The sequence below is a fragment of the Pagrus major genome, chromosome 10 (genome assembly GCF_040436345.1).
Source record: "Pagrus major chromosome 10, Pma_NU_1.0".
In the NCBI taxonomy this organism is placed as follows: domain Eukaryota; kingdom Metazoa; phylum Chordata; class Actinopteri; order Spariformes; family Sparidae; genus Pagrus; species Pagrus major.
The window spans coordinates 5,329,329-5,353,050 of record NC_133224.1 but is presented as its reverse complement, the minus strand read 5'-3'; the positions used below and the strand labels follow the sequence as shown (position 1 = coordinate 5,353,050).

The following is a 23,722-nucleotide window of genomic DNA, read 5'->3' as shown; positions in this document are numbered from 1 at the left end:
TGATATCTTCTGTATTTAATGGTGATCTCAATGACACCCAGAGCACTTGACGCTTTCACAAAGAAGCTGTAGTGTGTTAGATGGATGGTATTAAACGCACAAGGAGCGTTTAATAAAGACGGTAAAGTTGATTTCAACTCCTTTGTGTTTGTTTTTGGTTGCTCATAAAAAACAGAGTAATGTTCTCAGACATAAATTCACCTCTACAGTGATTTTTGATTATTATTTCTGAAGGTACACTTGTTCCTATGGTTTGCAGGTTCCACATTATATTATGTGTCCTGCAGTGTGGGACTCACAGTGGTCTTGTTCTTGCCTTGGTCAACATCTCAAAGTCTTGGTCTCGTCTCAGTACACTCTGGTCTTGGTCATGACTTGGTCCCGGTTTGGGTGGTCTTGTCTACAACACTGATATTTCCCTAACCTCAAGGGAATCAAAACATAACCATAAAAAGCAATGCAGTGCTTCTGGTCTGCTTAGGATAAGGTATGTTTTGGCTTAAAATAACTTGTTCTGTTGCCACAGACACAACTGGAAAATGTGTTGAAGTCTCGTTTTAAAATATCCAGTGGTTTCACGCTTACAAATGTGAAAAAAACAGGGTCTCAAACCATCAAGTCTGGCTTGGCAGCTGTCTCCCCAGGGTTGTCACACCACTACCATCCTGCTGACGTGTGATCATATAGCCGACAAGTAATCTGAACTTGACAAAATATGTAGAGCAGAAACGTTGATATGACGTCGTTTGAAACCTACAAACTTTGGCCTGATTTTTGGCGTATGTTGTCAATGTACATTGTACTGTTATGTTGTGCATCATCATGCCAGATTTGTTAATTATGTTCATATAAAAAAGATAATCATTTTATTTATTTCACCTCTATTTCCCCAGGAATATTCACATTGAGATTCAGAGATTCAAGTCCTGGCCAAGAGTATAAATGTCTCTCTCTGCCTCCAGCACTGACTGTAACAAAAGAAGTTGGTGCCTTTGAGCAGGACGTCTAACCTTCAGCTGCAGCACGCTGACTTTGTACAGCAGCTGGCAGGTGTGAATGAGTTTCACCGTGTGAACGTGAAGCAGAGCATCACTGACAAACAGGGTGCTGACTCAGCGAAACCTCATTACAGAGGAAAGTGAACCATAGCGGTGAAACGAGACAAAAATCCCACATGCACTGAAAAAACCTGCTTGTTGTACGAAGTGCCCACTCATCACAGATGTCACAGAGCAGAAGTGTTTCATTCGTTACCTTTTTATTATTGTCACACACATCTTCCCTTGGCGTGTTCCTGATTCAGCAGAAATGTACTGCATTCAACCAAAAAACACACAACTCTCCGCTATTCAGCATTTACGTGTTCTCAAAGCTCCACAGCTGTCTACGGTGTGTGCAGAGGGAAGTAATTGGTGTGATTTCTTTCCAGTTGGTGGTGTTATCGTCGCTGACTTGGAGCAATACTTTGAAAACGACAACCAAAGAGCTGCTTCATTATGTTACAAGAGTAAATGTAATGAGTTCTCTTCAAACCGCAGGCTTTTTAAAGGATGTCTGATGTGCCAAAGTCAGCGATGTTGGCAGCAGAAACAGATCAGGATCATTTTGTATTTGGAAGAGGAGGCTTTTTGGTGGTTTGTGGTTGCAAGTGTGAACGCACCAACACATCCTCATACCTTAACGACTGAATAGGTCGATTGTCAGCAAGGCTTTGAAGCCAACTTTCGTAGTGGCCAAACGTGATGCACTGGGGCCCAAAAAATACTTTATCCAATAAGCTTACATTGTGAAAGAAGAGTCTATAAAATGGTGGAGCCCTCTTTCAGAATTTGAGCCATTCGGTCTAATAAAATTTGGAAAGTATTTTATCCCATTTCAAGTTAGCCGGCCGCTAATCCAGAAGTTAGCCGGCTCGGTCGGCGAAAAGTCTCTAGTGCGCACGCTCTATGGGAGACACAACATGGATGAACCGGGTATTTTTATGTGCGCCACTGAGCAGCTTTCATAGGAATGAACTGGGCTCCGTCTCCAAGGCTGCGTCCGGGTTTTAATGCAACGTTCCTTGATCCTGCTGTTCTTAAAACAACATGGCTGTTGCAGCATAACAGCGACACGGGTGCCGCAACTTCGCTGTATGGTTGCAGTTTGGTTAGGTTTAGGCAAAGGCAAGAAAACTGCTTGGTTAGGGTTCGAAAACATCATGGTTTGGGGTCAAATCACTGCATTAGTCTCCTGAATCAATATCCTGTGTGTGTGTATTTACACAACTAAAATGCACTTCAGTGTAATGAGACCAAATTACTCTCAATCCAATCTTTTCATAATCAAAATATCACAGAAGATTGTAATCACTCCACCTCACACTCTTTGGAGCTCTAATCACATCATGATTAGTTAATTTGCTGCATTTGATTGTAGCTGTTGTAAACATGAACAAGTCAAAAATAATTAGTCCATGATGATAATTTTGTTTTGTTTCTGTCACAGATAATGTGTGTGTGTGTGTGTGTGTGTGTGTGTGTGTGTGTGTGTGTGTGTGTGTGTGTAAATATCACCCATTTGCCTTCAGTTATGATTTTTGAATTTAAACAAGCATCTTTACAGCTATTTTTGTCCACACACAGAGAACTTTGCAGATTATGTATTAATCTCCTCGTATTCACAATCAACTAATTAGAAACCTTTTTTTATTACCGCAGCCACAATTGAATATTCAGCACATTGCTGTGGGAAAAGAAGCAGACAGCTGGAAATCCCCCTGGGCCTGTTCCACCAGTAATGGATAAGAAGCTTACATTTTGAACGCATAAAGTTTTTACACACAAATGGGATTAATTTCATCATAGTGCGGAGAAGCATTGTAGCTGAGAGAATTTGAGCTCTCATAGCATCAGAAAATCATCCTGGGAAACTGTCAGAGTCCCACGGAGTCAGTCTGCTGTGAGCCTTTGGTTCAGCTGGTCGTGCCCGATGATGCCCGGTGAGATAACTCTGGTCTCTTGGTTCTGCACTTGGAAAATATTGGAGCTTCTGTTGCTTAATTGTTAAGTTCTGAATGTTTAGATTTGTGTCTTTAAGTGCTGATCATGTAAGATGATAGAAGTGTGTTCTTTGGCTTAAGTGTTGAGTCTCATTCCCAGGTTGTCAATTATCGACGCTTTGGTAAGAATTTCTGGCCGAATACCAACATAATTCATCGGTAGTTGAGGATCTGAGACTGAGACTCAACAATCAACTATCTTTCTCCTGAAAATCACCTTCCCTACCTTAAGTTAGGGTGCAAAGTAAATGATTTAGTGAAACTAATTACATAGTTTGGAAGGCTTTGTCGATGGTTGGGTGCACCACACAGACAGGCGTCAAAAGCTCCTGTTGGTAAGAAAGTTGATTTTTGAATCTCATTCCCAACTCATCAAATACTGACCCTGTTACGGCGGCCAATCCGATCTGTTGCGAAAGCTGTCTTTGCGACAGAGACACCAACAGTAACACCTCAGGGAAGCGTTGAAAGGTTGTCTATTTACACTTTAAGTTCAACTAGGCTCGTTTGAACTTACATATAGCTGGTGCAACCCAGTGCAGTTCCTGTGAAAGGTGTCCCTCAAACTTTAACCGTCAGAAGCTCATGAAATCACTTTTGTTATAGATGCAACTGGAAGAAAAAGTTTGTCCCAGAAATTACTCAAAACCTTCCACTGTACCCTCCCGCCTCTGCTTTCACTCTCTGTAACAGCATCTTCAAAAGAGGGTTAGAGGAATATGAAAAGCCAATCTTAATTTTTTGGCTCCTTAAAGGGAAGTCTGAAGGGATTCTGAGGTATGGTAATCAGTCCTGTGCAAACACAGCTTGAGACTAAACAATCCAATTTTGAGGTAGCCTGGATTTACATTTTCTCCACTGCACCATGTATGGGCTGTGCAGCTGGAAATAGTTTGTCTTTGTCTTAATCCTGAACCTCTGTGCAGGATAGTGTTTAAGCCTTTGTTTAAAGTCTTTGAATGATTGGGACAGTTTAGCAGAAAAAAAGCTGATAATATTTCAAACAACAGTCACTCAGAGTGGTGAAAAAGTGACTGAACTGATGATACAGGCCCACAGCTGTCAAAATCAAAAATGTTTTGACCTCAGTCGATCGCCATTAGGAAGGCTTTACAACGTTCAAATCAAAACAGTGCTTATGAAACAGCAGGCCAGTATTTCAAACAATTCTTTGGACTCGGTCCATGTGTCTACAGCCTTCTGCTCCAATCATTTTAGTGCCGGTGCTCCGCTGAGCACCCTGCTGTTTTTATTCAGCTCTGTGATGCGGAGGTGTAATTTTCCTTTCAACTTCAGGGAGGACATCTACCGGGAACAGCTCATGCTGCTAAAACTATAGTCTCCACTAATGAGAACAGTGTGTTCTTAATGGGATGCTATTCTTGTGGCATATGCGAAACCCTCTGCCACTTAACATGAGAGCCTCACCTGAACCTTAACACCTGAGTGTTGCAAAAGAGCCTGACTTAAATGCCGGTAAGTTCTGATCAGAATTATCTTTCACAATGAACAGAAGCACCACCATCATACCAAAATTTCAGCTTGTAAAGAGGAAATTCACTGAGCACATTAATGTTCATGAGAGGATAAACCCTATTCATTTTTGGCAGTCAACGAGCCACCAACAGGCCAAAAATATTAGATAAACAAGCGCAAATTTGCAATAGTTGCAACCAGCCGATCAAGTACATACATGCATCCATACATTCACACGATCACAACCTCAAACACTTGACCTCTCCTTAACCCAGAGACACTCAGGGAGTGAAGAGCAACTCTGGGGGATGGATGCAACAGTTGAAGAGGTCGGTTTGTTTACTGGGAAAACTACAGCTCACAATCTTTATCAGCATCACCGCTGGTGGTTGTTGGTTATAAAACAACCACGATAAAAAGGACAGACACAACCAGAGCTACCTATAGCACAGCCTTTAAGCTTGACTTTAACTTTTAACTCGGTCACGCCCAACCAAGAAAAGCAACAAAGGCAACCAATCAGAGGCGAACTAGGCCGTGGCCACATATGAAACATCAAAATTCACCTCCCGTTCACTTCTATTCTTTTCACTTGAAAAAGGGCAAAGAAACATTAACCCTCTGGCACCACGTGTGTGGTTGACCCCTCAAACTGACCACAAACCAAAGAACTGAGTACTGTCTCACATCCTGCACTGCCCACATTTAGCGCTTTCATTTGTGCATGTGTGACCGCGACCTGAAGCATACCTTCAAGGTTTAAGGTGCATTAGTGCCCCCTTCTTGTGGTGTAGGCTCCATGGATGGTTTACCATAATTTTGTCAAACATTTGTTATTATATGAGATAATTATCATTGTCTTTTATCACCCAGCCCTACGTCCATGCCAAACTTAAGCCTCGTATGGTGGCCGCAAAAGAGTGGAGGAAATTGTTGTAGATCGACAGACAGGTGGACGGACCAACCAACAAAGCAACCTATAGAGCTGCTGGTCGCAAATTGCTCAAGTTTACTGATAAAATTCAAGCCCCAAGTGATAAACCCTTTATATTTTTAATGATGCCATTGTCTTTTCACTTTCAGTATCCTGTACTATTAGTTCTGGCAATCAGACTGTATCCTTCTGAGCCACTTTATATTTTATCATCTCCGTTTTAGATCTTAAGAGACGACAAACTTTCAAACTGTATCACTGTGTGATATCAGGTGCGATGTTTTGTCTGAGCTTGTTCGGGCTGATGGGACGCACTCAAGAAACTTTACATTTTTAAACACCCATTTCTGTTCTCACTGTGAATAATGCAGCAGGAAATTTGATATGTAAAAAAAAAACACAAACACGACACTTAAGAGAGACGAGCAGCAGCGGGGCATTATTTTTACAGTAGCGCTAAAACTGTTCCAAGGTAAAGTGAGGTCAGGGCAAAGTAAAATGGCTTCCATGTAAATAATGAACAAGAATGTGATGAGAACGTCGAAGTCTGTTGAGTGCTTGTGAACGTAATTAGTTTACTTAGAAACAGCTGTAACGAGGGACAAAGTACCAGGAACAAAGTCATTATCTTGAAATGCAGCCATTAACTGATCAGCCTTACTGATGCTACGCACGTGTGTGAGACATCCTAAGTGTCTCACCAGCTCAGCGTGAAAGAGGGAAGCCATTTGCAATCTTTCTTCCAGCCTGCCAAGTGTCTTTTTTGGCGTCAGAACAGCTAATCACTTCATCATTTCCCAACTCTCTCACTCACTCCAACACACGCCGACCTTATTTCCTCTCTCTTCTTCTCACCAGATTAATTCTCTTTGCTATAGCGAGACGGGTATCATAATTTTTAATATCACCACAATCCTCAAATCCTCCACTTTAATCCCTGAACTGTGATGTAAAAACTGTAAAGCCAAATGGGAAAAGAAAGCACCTAAGGGAGAGAGACAGAGAGACTTATGAAGCCATAAAACTTTTGACTCTGACCCCTGGGGCCGGATTGAAAGGCCGAATTAATTTGTAATACTGTCATTTTTTGTGTGTTTTTGCAACTGTTAAACTCCCATTTTAAAAGTGAGAATGAGTCCCAGTAATACTTAACTTTCTTAATTTCCAAACGATGTAACGACCTTAATAAATGTTTAATGACCAAGAACGGTAACTGCAAAAAAAACGAACAAAACAGTGGGTATAAACACATTTTTCAGTGGCGTCCAAACGCATGCCTCGTGTGGGGAGGGCTGCTCAGTGGGGATGTGGAATTAATACTTTACCTTAATTCATAATTAATACACTCCAGCACAGCGCGAGAGTCGTGGGAGTGAGCTCCCTTTTTTTTTTTTTTTTTAGGTTTTCTGAACTTTTGGAGAACCACATTTCCTCCAAACTTACAAAGTGCTCAGAAAGTTGTCCAAATAAAAGTGTTTGTTGCTAATTAAAAAGAGCTTTGACCGTGAGAGAAAAAAATCATTCTCACACTATGTGGTGCTGAAAAGGGAAGCTTTCTTACTTTAACTAGGATGTCGATTGGAGGAAATGTTGGATTGGATTACTGAGCCAGTTGGATGTGATTTTGTTCACCCTTTGATAACGTCCCATCGAGAATACTATTGGATCTTTTGCTCAGCAGCATCAAACACTTTTCAAGTAGTAGAGAGGTACCATAGTGTCATAACCATGACTACAACGTTATTAAAGTGACTGAAAATAACAATGACACAACGTTTTACCTTAAAATAATGGCTTCAAAAATCATTTTGATGGTAAAGTGTCTTGTAATAGGGTGAATGCACCGAACATCTCACATTCAAATATTATCACTGGACTTAATGACAGACCGGGCTTCAAAATAAAAGCATATTGAAATGTCACTCCAATAAAATGATGTATTTGTTGTCCCATAAGCAGCAGTTATATTAATTGTTGTACTTTTAACTGGATACAAGATACAAGATTTATTTTTCAATCAATCTACAACACCAGGTTATTTAGCTAAATAAGGTTTTATTCCCTTAATACTTAAAAACAGAAACTTTGAGGGTTTTTATAAATATAAAGTGATAAAAATAAACTTTTTCTTGAGATCTAAGTGTGGAGGATGAGTTAGGGAGTCTTTTGGCCTTAGGAATGAAGCCAGTTCGTAGTCTGGTGCGATAGTGGATACTACTGTATCTGTTGTCAGATGGCACCAGGCTGAACAGACTGTGGCTCGAGTGGCTGTCGTCTTTGAGTAGACAACACAGGGACAATACATGTAGGCATTGTTAGATGTAATTAAAATGCAACTGATGCAATGTATATGACTTCTAGCTGTGGCTAACTGGCAGTCCTTGTCCCTGGTTAGGCTTTTGAGGAATTAACGGTCCTTTCATGAACCTTTATATAAATTAGGGTCCTCGTGAAATACATACATGAATCACAATAAACCAAAAATAATTCACAGGGTTCTCAAGTGCATTTTTTCTTGTCCATAATTCATATCAATAAGGTTGTGGGGATGTAAAGACTTATGCATATAGTGTGGCAAATGTCATTGACATTGTTCTCATTTATTGCTTTGGCATTTAATGGCAATAAATGAAGCTCATAGCCTCTCAGATCCACTGTCCCATCAGGACATTGATGTAATGACTTCAGACATGTCGCAGGACTCGGTGTATGGACAAAACATCTGGATTCAGCCCTGTGTGTCTGAAGTTGAACTTGACGGTCCAATAATAGCTCTGCCGTAAATAACCCCGTCTTGTTTCAATTCACAGAGATGCTCTGAGGGACTGTGGCGTTGTAAAACCCATTGATTTTGAGTTGCTTCTGTCTGGACTCATAGATTTGATTCTCAACTGTCTGGACCCCAGAAAAGGGTAGAATGGATTAGGATGCATGATGGTAGATAAATGGCGTTTGTGTTGAGCATGTGTGTACGCCGGAGCGTCCAAAATGAGATTTTGAATGGTGGCAGGGAAATGATTGGACATTACTGGTGTTTTGTTTTCATTTGCCGTAATGGATTGAAAGGGCCCAGTTTGTGTATTCACACACACACACACACACACACACACACACACACTTGTTTACCAATGAAAATGTCACATTTATTTTGCCTCGATTTGTTATAAAACACATTTCGTAGAGGAGTGATACAACAGTTGGGGCCACTGTGGATGGATGATGCTCCTAAGAGGCAATGAAGTGAGGCACGTCAGGAAAAATATATTTGGCAACTTTCTTCTCAACTTCTTTGAGATCAGACAACCACATCCTTCTTATCAGGAAGAAGAGCGAGAGCGAATACAGAGAGGGGCACTTTGTCTTTGTCTAACAGGCCAGATAGCCTCAGGAGTCAGAGAAAAGATCCAGGAACTGATCAGAAAATATATGTAGCTTCAGCTAAACATGAGTCATAGTGGCAACAAGTCATGACTACCAATCTTTTAATGCTAAAGCCGCGAGTAATAGCTCAAGTAGAGGTTAAAAGTCAGCAAATGGACTGGATAATGTCAGTTATACAGCTACATCTATCTGAAGTTAGCCAACATTAGCCACCGAGCAAAAATATATCCAAAAGACATCGATTCAACGTCTTTGACGATGTTCAAAAGACTTCAACTGGAGAGCCACAATCAGTATTTTGTGTTTTATTTGGATATATTTGGAAAGTGTCTGTAATCTGTTATTGTAAAATATTTTTTTTATTGTGTCGGTGACTGTCTCTGATTGTTGGTTAAGACATTTTTAATCGGTTAAATTCTTAACGGTGATAACTCATTACTATCCCTACCATGGAGACAAAAACAGTGCTTTGTACTCGGCTGTATAAAGCCGTTATGTTTATTTCTGCTGTTGTGTATTTTAATATCGGACTCAACGGGGATTAACTCTTTTAAAGTCAGCCTCAAGTGGCCTTTAGCACAGCTGCTCTGTTGCTGTTGCTAGTGATGCTGCCTCAGGCGTGTGTGAGCTGACCAATCAGAGCAGACTGGGTATTGAGGAGGAGGGGCCTTAAAGAGACAGGAGCTAAAAAACAGAGCGTTTCAGACAGCACTGGCCAGTATGAGAAAAAACGGAGTTTTTTAGCACTAAAGCATGTAAACCTATTCTAGTAGTAACCCCAAATAAAATCCCAATAAGTAAAAATGAGAATAATGTGTCCTTTGAGCTTTATTGGCTTTATTGGTCTGAAATCAGATGGTTGTATTTGAAACTGCTGATCTGTTATCTTAGTATCTGTGTGTATAATACAGGTCTGCGTGTTACAAACATACATATTTGCATTTTGTGTCCATCCAGCGACGTGTTACCCTGCAGTCCAGGAGGACCATCTGTTACCATAAATCAAAAACCACATGAAAATAATGAATAACGCATAAAAGGCAGATTGTCTGCTTTGGAAAATGGTCAGCAGTGATGCATATAATCTGTAGGTAATGGGCTTAGTCTTGTAAAAGAGGCAGTATGAGGTGAGCAGCAGTCCATTAACCTTCAGTGGTTTTAGTGACAAACAGGAAAGTAGGTAAAGGTAAAGCACTGAGGAGCAGAAGTACTTCCAGCAAAATAATCCTGACAGACTATTTTCAGCTCTCGTATTCAGAATAAAAAGCCTGAATGTAGCATTAGCACATTCCTGCTAGGATCAGATGTCAGCGAGATAAGCACGCTGCAAAATGAAAATGTTCGACCCGAAAGTGAATTGTCACCTTTTGAAAGGGAGCAAAACGAAATCTCTGGTGTCACACTGAGCCCAAAGATAATTTTCCAATAAAGAAGGCGATTCATGCTCTTCTTTTCAATCGCACTATTACACACACACACAAACACACACACACACTCTGGGAATATGAGAAGATGGAGGCATCCTGTGGCGAAGACAATAAAATCCTCCACGCAGAGAAATGCCGTCAGCCTGCTGTCAGATGATGACACACGCTTTGACTCACACTCACATTCACCTTATTACATGTCAGCGGGACATTTCTGTGGCAAAAAAATCACTCAAGCTTACATGAAGGAGTGACACATGTGTCTGATGTGTTCACATGAGCAAACTGATTCATCCTGCTGAAGATGAACACCAACACACGATCTGGCATGAAATCACAGGAAAATGTGGAGGTACATGATATGAAATCGACTAACACGAGCACACGTGGACGCATTTTAAAGGAGCGGTTCACAAGAAAATAAAAATTCTGTCATCTAATCACCATCGTGCAGATAAAAAAGTCATGTGAAGTTTCATAGACCATAGAGCTTCACACAGTCCTAAACAACTGAAGTAGATGGGGACTTGTTTTAAAACGTAATAAAAACAACTGAGAATAAACCGGCCGCCCGGCGTCTCCAAGTCTCCAGAAGCCCCAAGATCCCAAATTGATTTGAAAAGATATTATTTACACTCTCGTCGTGCGGTTAAAGCTCCTGCACCCACTTCAGACGGAGTGCAAGCTAATGCTCTCAGCTTCGCAGCTGCGGTGAAGATTTTTCAGCCTTGAAATCAAATCAATTTGGGATCTCGGGATTTCCAGAGACTGCGATTACACCAGACGAGCTGCATGGAGCCATCTTGGGTTTTGTTTTTTGCTTTCAGTCAGAGGTCATATTGATGTATAAATAATAAATCTACAGAGCAGAGGTATAGACAGGTGCAGAATAAAAGTATATCTTTTCCTTTAAAACATTATTATGATTGTGAATCAATGATTTTAATGTGTTGGTGTTCGTTCAGGCTTCTAACAAGCTTTGTCAGCCAATAGTAGAACACCATTGGTATCTGTTTCCTCTGCATCGACAGTCTTGATAGTTGCCAGTTTGTGAAAACAAAATGTAGAAAATACACTGCCTGTTGACAACATTAACATTAGCTAGCTGGCGTTAGGAGCGTTAATGTTAGAGTTAGACAGAATGCCATATTTTGTGGGTGAATATTGTCAATAACTCCTTAAAACCAACCATATTATTCCACAATTTAAAATCAGCCAATCACCTCCTTGCTGTCAGGCTTGAAATCTGTTCTCCTCTCGGCTGTTGTCAGCTGTCATTTCAGTGCAAAATCACTCAACTCTCCTCGCTTGATCTAGATCTTCAGCCGCTGACCTTCATCCCATCACCACCACAAGTGTCTAGGCTCCATCAGGGGGCTTCATATACTCCTCACAGCTTCACCTGCCCTCTGAAAACATGATGGATATGAAGACGGTGCTATACTCACTCATATTTCTCATCTGACAGTGCACCTTTATTTTTTATTCACTCAGAATAAAGTCTCTCCTGATTGAAATAATAATAGAAGATACAAATCACAAGTATAGGATTTCTGATAACATGGAATAAGTGTGTCAGTTATATACTGATTTTTTTATCTGAAGGTCAGCAAGTACAGAGAAGACTGTTTTTCTTTTTATGATGTTTCAATAAAAATGAGAAAGGACTGAAGCAGCCTTGTGTGTGACATGTTAAAAAAAAATTTAATTAGATTTTCTATTTCATCTGAAGAAAAAGGAAAAAGCAGCTTTTCTCCAATGAAAAATTGAATTTTAATCTCACCAAGGTGGAAAAAAAACATCTGAAACAGGAAAATAATGAGCCGCTGAAACACAGATTAATAAAAGCTTAGCAGCTCATTAAGTGACTAGCATATGGCATAATATCTTTGGCCTTTCAACACAGAATGAAGTTACAAAAAAATCAAGCAAAGGTGAAAAGGAATCAAATTTAATCACCTTTAAGGAGTAAAATTCAGTGCATCAGTGTCTTAGCGGCCCTTGCAGAGGAGAAACGGCTCGTGGCCAGCCTGTCAAACAATCACTGCTAATACAGCCCAAGAGAATAGAAAGGACCTGTGAGGGTGAGTCATGTCTCTTTGTGTATATCTACACCTTGTCCAGAAAAGCGGGGTATAAAGAATGGATGAGTCAGTCGATGTCCAGCTGAAAGAAGAGGTTCAATAGAGAGAAAACCACAGCGCCGAGATGCAATTAGACTCGAAAAAACGATATTTGGGGGTTTGATTTTCAAGGTCTTTTCAGTCCTTCTGAGAGTTTCTGAGAGACGAAGAAGAAAAGAGACCCATCAGCTGAAATTGTCAGTAATTAGTGTGATCACACAGGTTCTTCCAAGATCTTTCACTGGGCTTTTTTTTAAGCTCACAGTACAAGAGGAACATCTGGCTCATCAACATCCTCCTCTTTTTATCAATGAACGCTTGTTTTTTTTTCATATAATTACATTCTCACATGATGAGGATCATATTTTCCAGCCTGAGTAACACTGTTCCCATCCAGACAAATGAGTTACAGACGAGTGAGAAATGACCGCGGCTCCAATGACCAGATGTGCGGGTAGAAAAAGGGAATTTTTAATCTTATAACAGGCGCAGTTATCTCACCTTTTGGTAGGCTGATGCAGTGTTTTTGAGAAACAGACCAAGCTGTAATGCCTACAGGACATAAAACCAGAATAACACGATTGTTTCACATCCAACATAATACGAGCTGTTGCCACCTTTATGGTTACGCTTCCTGTTTGGTTATAAAGTTCGAGAAAAGGTTTGAGAAAGTTTATTTTTCCTGGTAAAAGAAATCAAAGTTCAGTGATCGGCGTGCCTCCTCAGGAGGAGGGGAGGGTGATTTTCGCTTTTTATTGTGAAAAATCATTGTCCCTCTCTAAACCATAACTCAAACTGAACACACAGAAATGATAGACATGCCTATTTTCCAAGCACATTATTATCGCTGATGTCCAACTTGAATAAAACATCCATGGATAATGAAAGTCCCTGCAAGAAATCATTGCAAAGTAATCAGTCCTTTATAAGTGCAGAAAAATCCTGTCCTTTCATGCTTAAAATAAAAAAAAAGCTCGGCCTCAGCCTTAGAAAAGAGGCTGCTCCACTACCACCAGACTACGGTGGTGCGACAGCGGATACTTCTGTATCTCTTGTCAATTTAGTTTGCCTCGCCAACCTTCCGATACAGTGTTCCCCTCATCCATCACAGCTCGTACACTACTGCCCTATTTCTGTTTCGGGTGTAGCAGCAGGGATCTTTAGATATTGAGTCAGTTCTGGGATGCTTAGTCAACATTTACTTATTGTCATTCCTCAACAAATGGCTGCTGAGATACTTGTGTATCTCTTGTCAGATGGCAACAGGGTGAACAGACTGTGGCTGTGGTAGGTGTTGACTTTTAGTATCCTTTGGTCTCTGTGCAGATATGTCGCTCTATATCACTGATGAACTGTACTGTAGTCTGGTGGTACGACAGTGGATACTTCTGTATCTTCTGGCAGACGGCAGCAAAGCCTTCCTGGGCCGTGGAAGCACCATGCCAGTTTGTGATGTCTAGTCAGGGTCTTTCTTATACTAGAAGTATACTAGAAGATATCCCCGATATCACTGAACTCTAGTCTGATGGTACGACAACAGATACTTCTGTATCTTTTGGCAGACTGCAGCAAAGCCTTCCTGTCCTGGGCCATGCAAGCACCATGCCAGTTTGTGATGTTTCCAGTCAGGTTCCTTCCTATTACTAGAAGCTGACGACACTAGAGGGGTACCTACAGCGTCAAAGTTTGTCATTTAAATGATCTCCCTAAATAAAATTTTAAAAAATCATGCAATCATAGAAGCTGCTTCTTTGTTGGGTTTATGTTTCATTTTCCTGTCTGGTATTTCGTCTGCGCGGTTGCCGTGAGAGCCTTTATCTCTCTGCGAGGATCATTCACCTCTAGTCGTTTACTAGAAAATAAATTACCAGAACATTTGAGAAGACGACGGGGAAAATGAGACGGACACGGTGGGTTAATGGATGCTGTCAGGGCAGGTGCTTCCTGAGTAGCTCCACCTGAGTCTGTGTGACTCAACATGCGAGCACGTCTGAGTCACACTAAAATCAATCTCTATTATGGCTCCTGGCGTGGACTGCATGTGTGTGTGTGTGTGAATGTGTTCATGTCGCCTTTCCACAGTTATTAGCACCACGAGTGTGTCGTTTGTGTGTGTGAGACACCTCAGACTAATTACATTAGTGCCAATTAGCAATGCAGGGAGCTGGCAAATACCTCGCAACATGTATCAATTATCAAACCCCAGCGGGTCATACATGATTAAGGGAAAGAGGAGAAGGAGGGATTAATTGCGGCAGTGAAATTTACATATCTTCAGGTCGTTGCTTCATTTGCATTTATGTAAAACTAGCTAAAGAGGCAGAGCGCTGGATGCAAACATTCATGATCTAATCTGACTTCACTGGCATGACTGATCACTCAGCAATGAAGTTTGTAGTCAAGTCTCACAGCTGCTGTTTTTGTCATTGTTTTAGGTTTTAACTGCAACAAGTTATGATATAAAATCTTACTTATGCTTCTGTTTAGACCCTGAAGCAGTGTAAACACCCAGTTTTATCTTAATTGGATCAAACTTTCATGAACTTTTAACAGATAAACACTTACAGCTGTTTTGGCAGAAGCCAGTTAAAGCAGATGAATTAGGACCAAGAATATGTTTGACATTCATGTTCTCCATTTTACTTCTTTATTCTGCTGCAAATAGCCTCATGTACTTTTACCTTGAAACATCTGTGAAGCTTTGAGATATTAAACTTCTTAATAAAATGTGTCCTTTTTAAAAGTAGTCGTCGTTTTTCTCATTTTTATTAGTCCAAAAGTCAGCAGTGAGGGCAGCCACGTGCAGAGTGGGAAGGTGTGGGTTCAAGACTAGAAAAAAGAAACTTCCCTCAGTCCAACTGTTTCGACTCTTCACAAATATATTATACATCAAAAGGATTCGCACGAGCCTTCTTTATATCAAGATGGAAAAATGATCGACAAATTCTCAGTTACTGTTGCTGAAACTGAAGATAAATCCTCCTCGGCTTTCCTTCGTTCAGCTCTCCACCTCTTGTTTAATTCAAACACACCGTAAGCCCATTTCACATATAGATCAGGATATTATCCACGTATACTTGTTCACACATGCAGCACACAACGTGAGTTAGTCCGTGTCAAACACGCTCACACATGTTGGAATTACTCCAACATAGGTTTGGGCGAGGGGCGGGCAGGAGGCAGGATATGACGCAAAAGGTTACGCCACGGAAACATCAGTGTTCACAGCTGGATCTGGTTGGCGTTGGCCTGAACCACCAGAAGTCTGAAAATCTCTTCATCCCTCCAGTTCACAGACATTTTCTCTCATCTCAAATTGTACTAAGGACACACAGAAGAAGAACTGGGCGGCTGTGATGCGAAGCGTGAAGAGAGGAGCTCTACCGAGAAACGTGATGTCACAAGCACCGCCCACCATTTGGATTGACAGGTGATGTCAGTAAGACCGGTGATTACTTGGTCGCCAACGTTACACAAATGAGACAACTGTGGATTTCTGCAGATAAACTGACTCATGCTAATAACGCAATTAGACGTCCCTCCCTCCTCCACTTCCTCTCTGCAGCCTCCTTCCTCGACTGTCTTATCTCCTCCTGGTCCTCGTCCTCCTGCCTCCATCCGTAATCCTCCGTAGATGAGTGCGGTAAATGGAGGATTGAACAGGTTTCAATTAAACGCATCAGAATTCAAGTCACATTTTCCCTGAGCGGCTACTGAAGGAGATGGAGGATCACACGTGTCCACACACACACACACACACACACACACACACACACACACACACACACACACACACACACACACACACACCTACCTTGTGGCTATTTGCCGTTTTAAGAATTGCATTGTGTTCAGCCAGATTTCTATTAAAATGCGTGTCATGTCTGCGGATGATTACAATCTGTCACCATGTACGGAAAATTGACTGTCCTGTGGAATCTGAGAGTGTGTGTGTGTGTGCGTTAGCAGCATGACGGCGTCTAATCGCTTTGGCCCACTATCTCTGAATAAGCCTGTAAAAGTGTGTGTCTACGATGTCTTTTTATTGGAGCAAACTTAGCCATAAATTATGACCAGCAATTAATCTGACAATTAATCAATTCATTAGCTCTGTCTGTAAAATGAGGGGGTGATGGCATTTCTTTACACACAAATACAATTACTCTTATTTATTCACATTTAGAGGATTGCAGTTGCACACAGCAACAATAAATGCAAGAAAGTGGCACAGATGAGTCCTTACACATGTCCTGGTGAAAAAGTGCTAAATTCTGGACATAGAGCCTAATAGCGATGCTAATTAGCTGCAAGTTAAGAGTTAACATGCTAGCTCTACTCATGCAAAAATAATGTAATAATACTGACTGTTAGTGACTGGCCATTAGCCATCTCCAAACCATTCCTCTTTTGTGAAGCAGTTTTTACACCAACAGAGCAGAGTTATGGAAAAGTTGATGATGCAACATTAAAAAATTATGTGAGTTGACTGCGACGCTACATTACGCTGTTAGCACCACGCTAACAATGCCAGTGGAAAACTGTCAGGATTGTTTTGACATGAATTCAAGTCTCAAAATTCAAAGTGTAACTCATTATGAAAGGTTAGCCAAGATTTACTTTGCCGCAGTAAACAATGTAATTAAAGACCTGGTTTAGCTCCAAAATTTTGTTATTATACAGAAAGTGTTGGTGTAACAGAGCTCACAGATAAAAACAAATTAAATAGCTTTTTTTAATTAATTTTCTTCCGTTACACTGCTTCTCCTTATTTTCAGTGTATGGGTTGTTTGTAATTTCCCAGTTGTCCAGATGCTGTCTTGGCTTGGATGTAATTTGCATAAGAAACTTTTTTTAAATCTCAGTGTTTATTTGAATAAAAGTTTAATTGAATGTTATTTAGATTTTAATGAATCAGAAATGTAAAGCATCTCCCAGTAGAGGGACATTTGTGCGACCTTTGGGGGAGACAAAAAAGGTAAGCTTTATTTTTCTACCTGAAACTCTGCAGTCTTTCAAACTTGAAGACGAGTCCAGCTTCAAAGACATAATGACAACAAAAGGTGATTCAGAACTATAATAGTCCCCAGAACGTGCTTCACTTTCACGACAATGAGGCAGCCGTCGCCACTTTCAAACGCTTGATGCGTCATTTTGAAGTGAAACTCTTTGTACGCAGGTTGTGTGGCTAAAAATAAAAGCACCTTATCTCCTGTCTATCCAACTTAAGATGAAAGTGCAGAGGTGGAGGGAAGGCAGAGACTAGGGGGACCAATTGAGAAGCAGGAGGAGTTAGAAGACTATTTATGTTGCATCTTTAAACCAGGTGACTCATCCCTGCTTTTGTTCCCCAAAAAGGACACGAACAGAGCAAAGAACAGGGCTTAAGAGATGCCTGGAGTTAAAAAGCTCAAAGTAGAGACTATAGAGGTTTTGTTATGACTTTACAGCTGCATGAGGAGATTATATGATGGTACTAAATATTATTAAAACACACACACATCAGCTTTTAGGCAGACAGATGACAATTAACGTGTGTTTATAATTGCTCACCCGTCGTATCAGTGGTTCTAACTTTTCTGCTGAATCATTTTAGCCAATACAGCCAGATTGCGTCCCGTGAGATCAGATGTTTATCTGGGAATCTCTGTCTGGAAACTGATCGAGTCTGGCAGTCAGATACTGATCCAAATGGCCAATTACGACAGTCATTTAAATGGTAATGACAGTTGGCTTTGCTCATACATTTTGAATTCAAAGTTCAACTCCCAAACTTCCAGAATTATTTCTTAAAGCCGCTTCAGCCCTGCTTACAGGCAAAACATCTGTCTTAGGTGGTGCCATCACAAGTGGACAGCTCCAGGTACAGATGTGATGTATCTAAGACGGATTGATGACACATTGAGATCCGATTGCTCAGATTACATTTGAAGGTGGTCCAGGCTGCATATGACCAAATCCTTCTAGCAGTGTGTAGATGTTTGTCCTGGTTTGTGAGCCAATAGTATCATAGTATAACGCTGTAGGTACCAAGTGGTATCCATGTTTCGTCAGTGATCAAGAGTCTTACTAGTTGCCAGTTTGTGGAAAAAACATAAAAATGGCAGAGTTGTTAGCTAGGTAGCATTACCAATGTTGATGTTCGCAAGCTATTGTTAGCAACATGTGAATGCGTGCAACAAACTGGCAACCACTGTTGTACGAATCATCGACATTATCATCGTTAGAAGCTGGAACAATCTGTCAGAAAACAGACAACATTTTGAAATTATTGATTCACAGTCATGATAATGTTTTTAAGGAAAAAAGATTATGTCTATATAACAATGTTATCAATATGACCTTTTAAATTGATGTCGTGTGCTGTGTATGATGTTTAATTTGAACACTTCCCAGAGAAAATCACCACAGTTTTACCAATTAAGCAAAAGAGAAAGCAATTGTTGATCATTAGTTCATGGAAATGAACTGATCCGCTCCCCTGCCACGGTCTGATCTAATCACAAAGTCTGCTCTTTTTTAGGTTGATGGCCATTTGGGTCATGTGAGGTAGCATCTTAGTGAATAACAACCTCTCTGCAGACAATGGGTCAAACCACTGAGCTGAGGAACTAATGTCCAATTTGCCCTTCCGAAAAACTTCTTAGTGGGTTTGTATCCGAGTCGGTGCCAGCTCCAGGCAGGGGTGCGCTGTTGTAGGTGACTGTACTGTTCCCTTTTTAGAAATCCTCCCTAACGTTAGCCTCAGATTACTCCCCTCATTATCCCAGATGTGGAACTGGTCGTGACTTCCCCTTCTGCTGGCTGAATGACCTTCCATCCGCGGTCTGAACAGCAGGTCCTCTTTATTCTGCGGGTGGAAATTTCAGCTTTTTTTGAGCAAAACCTCACTTTATCCTCCCCCCCATGAGTCATGTCCCTCTCTTCCATAACCGTCCTCAGCGACCTGCCTTAATAAGCCCACATCATGAAAGAAGAATAATCCTTTCTACCTCTGTCCTGAGCTCTTATATCTCTTATTTCCGGTCCTGGGTCTGGTCTCTTCTTGCTGCTGGTTGCTCAATGTGGGAGAGGAACTTAATTTAATTCTGCTGTTGCCTTTATTGTGAGTGACCTCTGCCAAGATATTTGAAATGCTCGACTCGCAGGGCTCATGACAGTTTGCTGCACACCTTAGATTTTTCGAGAGAAGAAGAAAACTTTGGTTTAATGAAGAGGAAAGGAAGGGCTTAAACTCTGAAGGAAAAGTTCACTGGATTCAGCAGACGACCTTCAAACCTTATTCTTGCTCTTCGAGCTCGCTTTAGGTAACTTTGATTAAAGGTTTTGTTCATCCCAACAAATAGGTTATTAATACGACCCATATTTAAGGGGAATTAACCTTTATGGATGCTTGTCTGAAAGGTGTTAAAGGTGAGACAGAATTGTTGTAGGCTACATGGTTAGCTTCTTAAGTCACAAGTTGTCTTTACGTGAGTTTAAACACCCGGTAAACTGTTGAACGAAACCATGTCTAAGGTGTCCTGTATTATGATTTTAAGAGACCAGTATAAATCTGTATTTATATCTGTGTAAATACCATCAATATATGGAAACATTGTCATCACAATTCAGATTTTAGCCAGACACTTATGACAATTCACCAGATATTTCAGTCTGAGTCACACGAGGTCGTATGGCAAAACACTCCTGCAAGCAAACTGAAACAAATGTTATTCATGACTGTGAGTCTTCTACTTTAAGTCTACAGGGGTGCACAATAATACCTTGAGGACGTTTTAATGTGTTAATGCAATTCATTTTAATCTGATTCAATCAAGAAACTGATTTCTGTTTTCCTCTAACAGGGGCTGTTTTAATTGTGACCTAATTGATAACAATATAATTTTCTTATTTCAGGAGATCATTTACCAAAATCTTATTAACTTCTCATTCCTTTCGGGAACAAAACACATGTGGGCCTACAGGTGTGTACGATAATAGTGAAATGGGTCTTAAACACACACACAACCAAGCAAACGTCTCCCTGTCTAGGAAATCATTCTGTGTGAGGCAACAACAGACGGAAACGAGTGTTTGCTGCCATGTGGAGACGCACTCTGACAATGTAGCCTTCTGTGTATGCAAATAGGCATTATAGTTTGCACACATCACACATGGTTATTTATCATTTGTGTAATCAGAGCAGAACTGTTGCCCTACATGTGATTTATACCTTTGCTAGATTCATGACCTTTGACGACACACACATACACGTTTTTCTATCATTGTAGAAATCTATAATTTGACCTAAGTGATGATCTTCTCCTAACCGAGTAGCTTATTTTGCCTAATCCTAACAGAGTAGTTTATTTTGCCTAATCCTAACAGAGTAGTTTATTTTGCCTAATCCTAACAGAGTAGTTTATTTTGCCTCAACCCAACCAACCTGTGACCATTTGACAACGTTAATAGCATTTCAAAAGTCATGTCATACAATGTGAGCCTTTTGTCAGCATGCTTTATTTTGAAAGTCCAACTGTACATTGTATATTATGTATTGTTATGAACTTGACCACAGAGCCTTTATTCTGAAAGTCTAACCGGACATTGCATATAAGAACGGTGCCTTTCATATGCAACGCTAGAGGGGTAGGAAGATCGTCATCGTTTGAAGCTCACCTAACTGCTGAACATGACGAGTTGGGAGTGAGAACATGTTGAACAACCTGCTTGCCTCAAGGCCACGCTAACATTAGTAATCCTAACCTCAATGGGAAGACGTGAGGACTGGACACTCAGCTCATACACTTTCTCCATGTGTCTCAGCTTAAGATGAGGAACCGCTGCTGTGTGTCCGCAGGCTCGACGAAGAATAATAACAATGGACCTGGCTCTCGCTGCATGCTGCAAACAGAGCATGACTCATCCAAATGGAGCTCATAGCAGCGAGTGGTTCTGGAGCAAAACAGCCCTTAACATATTAACTTAGGGGGTGAAAACACTTGCATACAGATGTCTCCCACACTTCTCCTGTTCCCTTCCATTATTCCAACACATCTCTTAGAAGGCTAAGGCGACCAGGCATGTCCTTGGGTCCGTGATCCTCTTTGATTGTTGTCAGTCGAGGGTCTTAACCCGAACACAGATCCATTTCATTCCTATTCCCCGCCTGTCACCGCTGCTGGGCTCTACTCTAATTTAAAATTCCGGTCCAGGTTTCATCAAACTAATCAGGTCAGTGGTTCTGATCCCTCACTTCCAAGATGTCCCCAAGGTTGGCCCAGTTGGTCAAACGGAGCGGAAGTGTCAGACAGGAAGAGTCAAGGAGAAGTTTGAGGGTAATTTATTGAAATGGGATGCTACAGAGCGGCGGTGACCACACAAACACAAGTAAAAACATTACTCGTACACACTTGCACTCCAACAGGGTCGTTTCCAAGATGCCTGAGCCATGACAAAGCGTTTTCAAGGTGAAGCGTTTGTTTAGATTATTTGTACTTCATCAGGGAAGTGGGTTGTTGTTCCCTTTCTCCTTCATTGACTTTTGGAACAAGAGACAAAGAGACGGACAGAGTACGAGACAAAACGCCCTTGCACGGTCTCGGCGTTAAGTGTAAACCAATTAGTTCTGCAAGAGTTGGTGACGGACCAGATTTGATTGGCTGTTTACGCCACAGTTGTTTAAATCAATTATTCAATCAGGTCACATTTTGTCATTGGCACTAAGCGTTCCTCTGGCAAGATCGTGGGCAGATTGTGACAAAGACGCTGGCCTGAATGAACACACACATACAGACACACACAAAGAGACAAATGTGTGAAATATTAACACTGTGGCGGTGGATTGGGAAGTTTCTATCAAACAAAGCTCATACTTCTGTTTCCACATTGTTCATTTTCCTAAACTTATAGTCTGATTCATGCTAGAATCTGTCTGTGTTTGATTCTTTTTGTAAAATAGTTTAGGCGACATATTATGCTCATTTTCAGGTTCATAATTTTATTTTGGGTTACTACTAGAGCAGGTTTACATGCTTTAATGCTCAAAAAAACATACTGTCCAGTGCTGCAGCTCTGTATTCCCCCTCTGTTTAAGCTCCTGTCTCTTTAAGGCCGCTCCTCCTGAACACCCAGTCTGCTCTGATTGGTCAGCTCACACACGCCTGAAACAGCACCGCTAACAACAACAACAACAACAGAGCAGCTGTGCTAAATCAATTCTTCATGTCAAACTAGCCGCTGGGCATAAATTAGGCAAATGTGTACATGGTGATGAAGTGTGATGTCACAAAGTCACAGAACTAAAGGTGGGACTCCTGACGCAGCGTTCGGGAGCAGTGTTTTCTGTGGGAGAGAGGAGCTTCTGTTGGTGCGGACTTTGATCTTTGTAATGTTCATTATCTTTTACCTGCACAAAAACCGATATAAAACACTGAAGGAAAGAGATTAAAAAGCATAATGTCTCCTTTAAAATAGTTTTTAATTTTTAATTTCCAGCAATTTACTTTTTAAATTTCTGCCTCTGATAAAGAAGTTGTTTGACCAATTAAGTGCCAAAAAGGGGGAAAAAAAGGCACTTAGTCTTTTAGATAAAGAGCTGCGTAAATTTAATGAACACATTGAAATCATCATATTATAACTGGAATTACAATTATCACAAAATATGATATCGACTTGTAGAAACACTTTCATCTTCTCTTGAGGGGCCAAAGGCAACTCGTTCCACATGGGGATGTAGAGAAAGTAGGAAAAAATAGTCTTAAAAAGGTAAGAGTCCAATAAAATCTCAATCTTGGTGAATGTTCGGCTCTTCATGAAGAACTTAATGTGCCTGTCAGAAGACAATCTATGAGCGATGGTTCAAAAATAAACCTTTTATTGTTAATAAGAGATCTCCTGTCAATCATGGCCATCATTCAGAGAGCAGTGAAGGAGAAGCTCCAAACATAAAAAGATTTTTGATGATATTTTTTGCCCAGTGTGTTTTCCTGCATTGCAGTGCTCCTTGTTCCGGTCCACATGGGATTCCCTTGATTTTCCAATATTCTGATAAGCTTTATCAGTGGCTCAGATTCTCTGTACTCGCACACAGACACAAAGGAAAAGCCTCAGTCGTGAAGGGAAAGCGTCCAATGAATCAGCGAAGCAAAAGCTGCAGGGCTCTGCTTTCAATCAAATGTCTGATTTCTTGAGGAACTGAACTGTGATGTGTTCAGGGACACTCCTGGATTTTTTGAGAGCTGTCGAACAAAACAAGCAGCTCCATAGCTCATACGGTCACAATCAGCCAGAGACAGGACGGCATCTTCTAGATCATCTCATTTCAGCATATTTAAAGACCCAGTTGTGTCGGCGAAAACCT

General features: G+C 40.9%; 1 long non-coding RNA gene across 6 annotated transcripts in view; it reads right to left on the bottom strand.

Annotated features, from left to right (window-relative positions):
* LOC141003181 (uncharacterized) overlaps positions 1 to 23,722 on the bottom strand; it is a 102,501-nt gene that overhangs the window by 65,295 nt on the left and 13,484 nt on the right. The window contains exon 4 of one of the 6 annotated variants that reach the window (XR_012179688.1): positions 23,117 to 23,191. The exons of the other annotated variants lie outside the window; for them this stretch is intronic. This is a non-coding gene — a long non-coding RNA (uncharacterized lncRNA). Of the gene's footprint in view, positions 1 to 23,116; positions 23,192 to 23,722 lie in introns of those variants that run through there. 6 annotated transcript variants of the gene reach the window in all.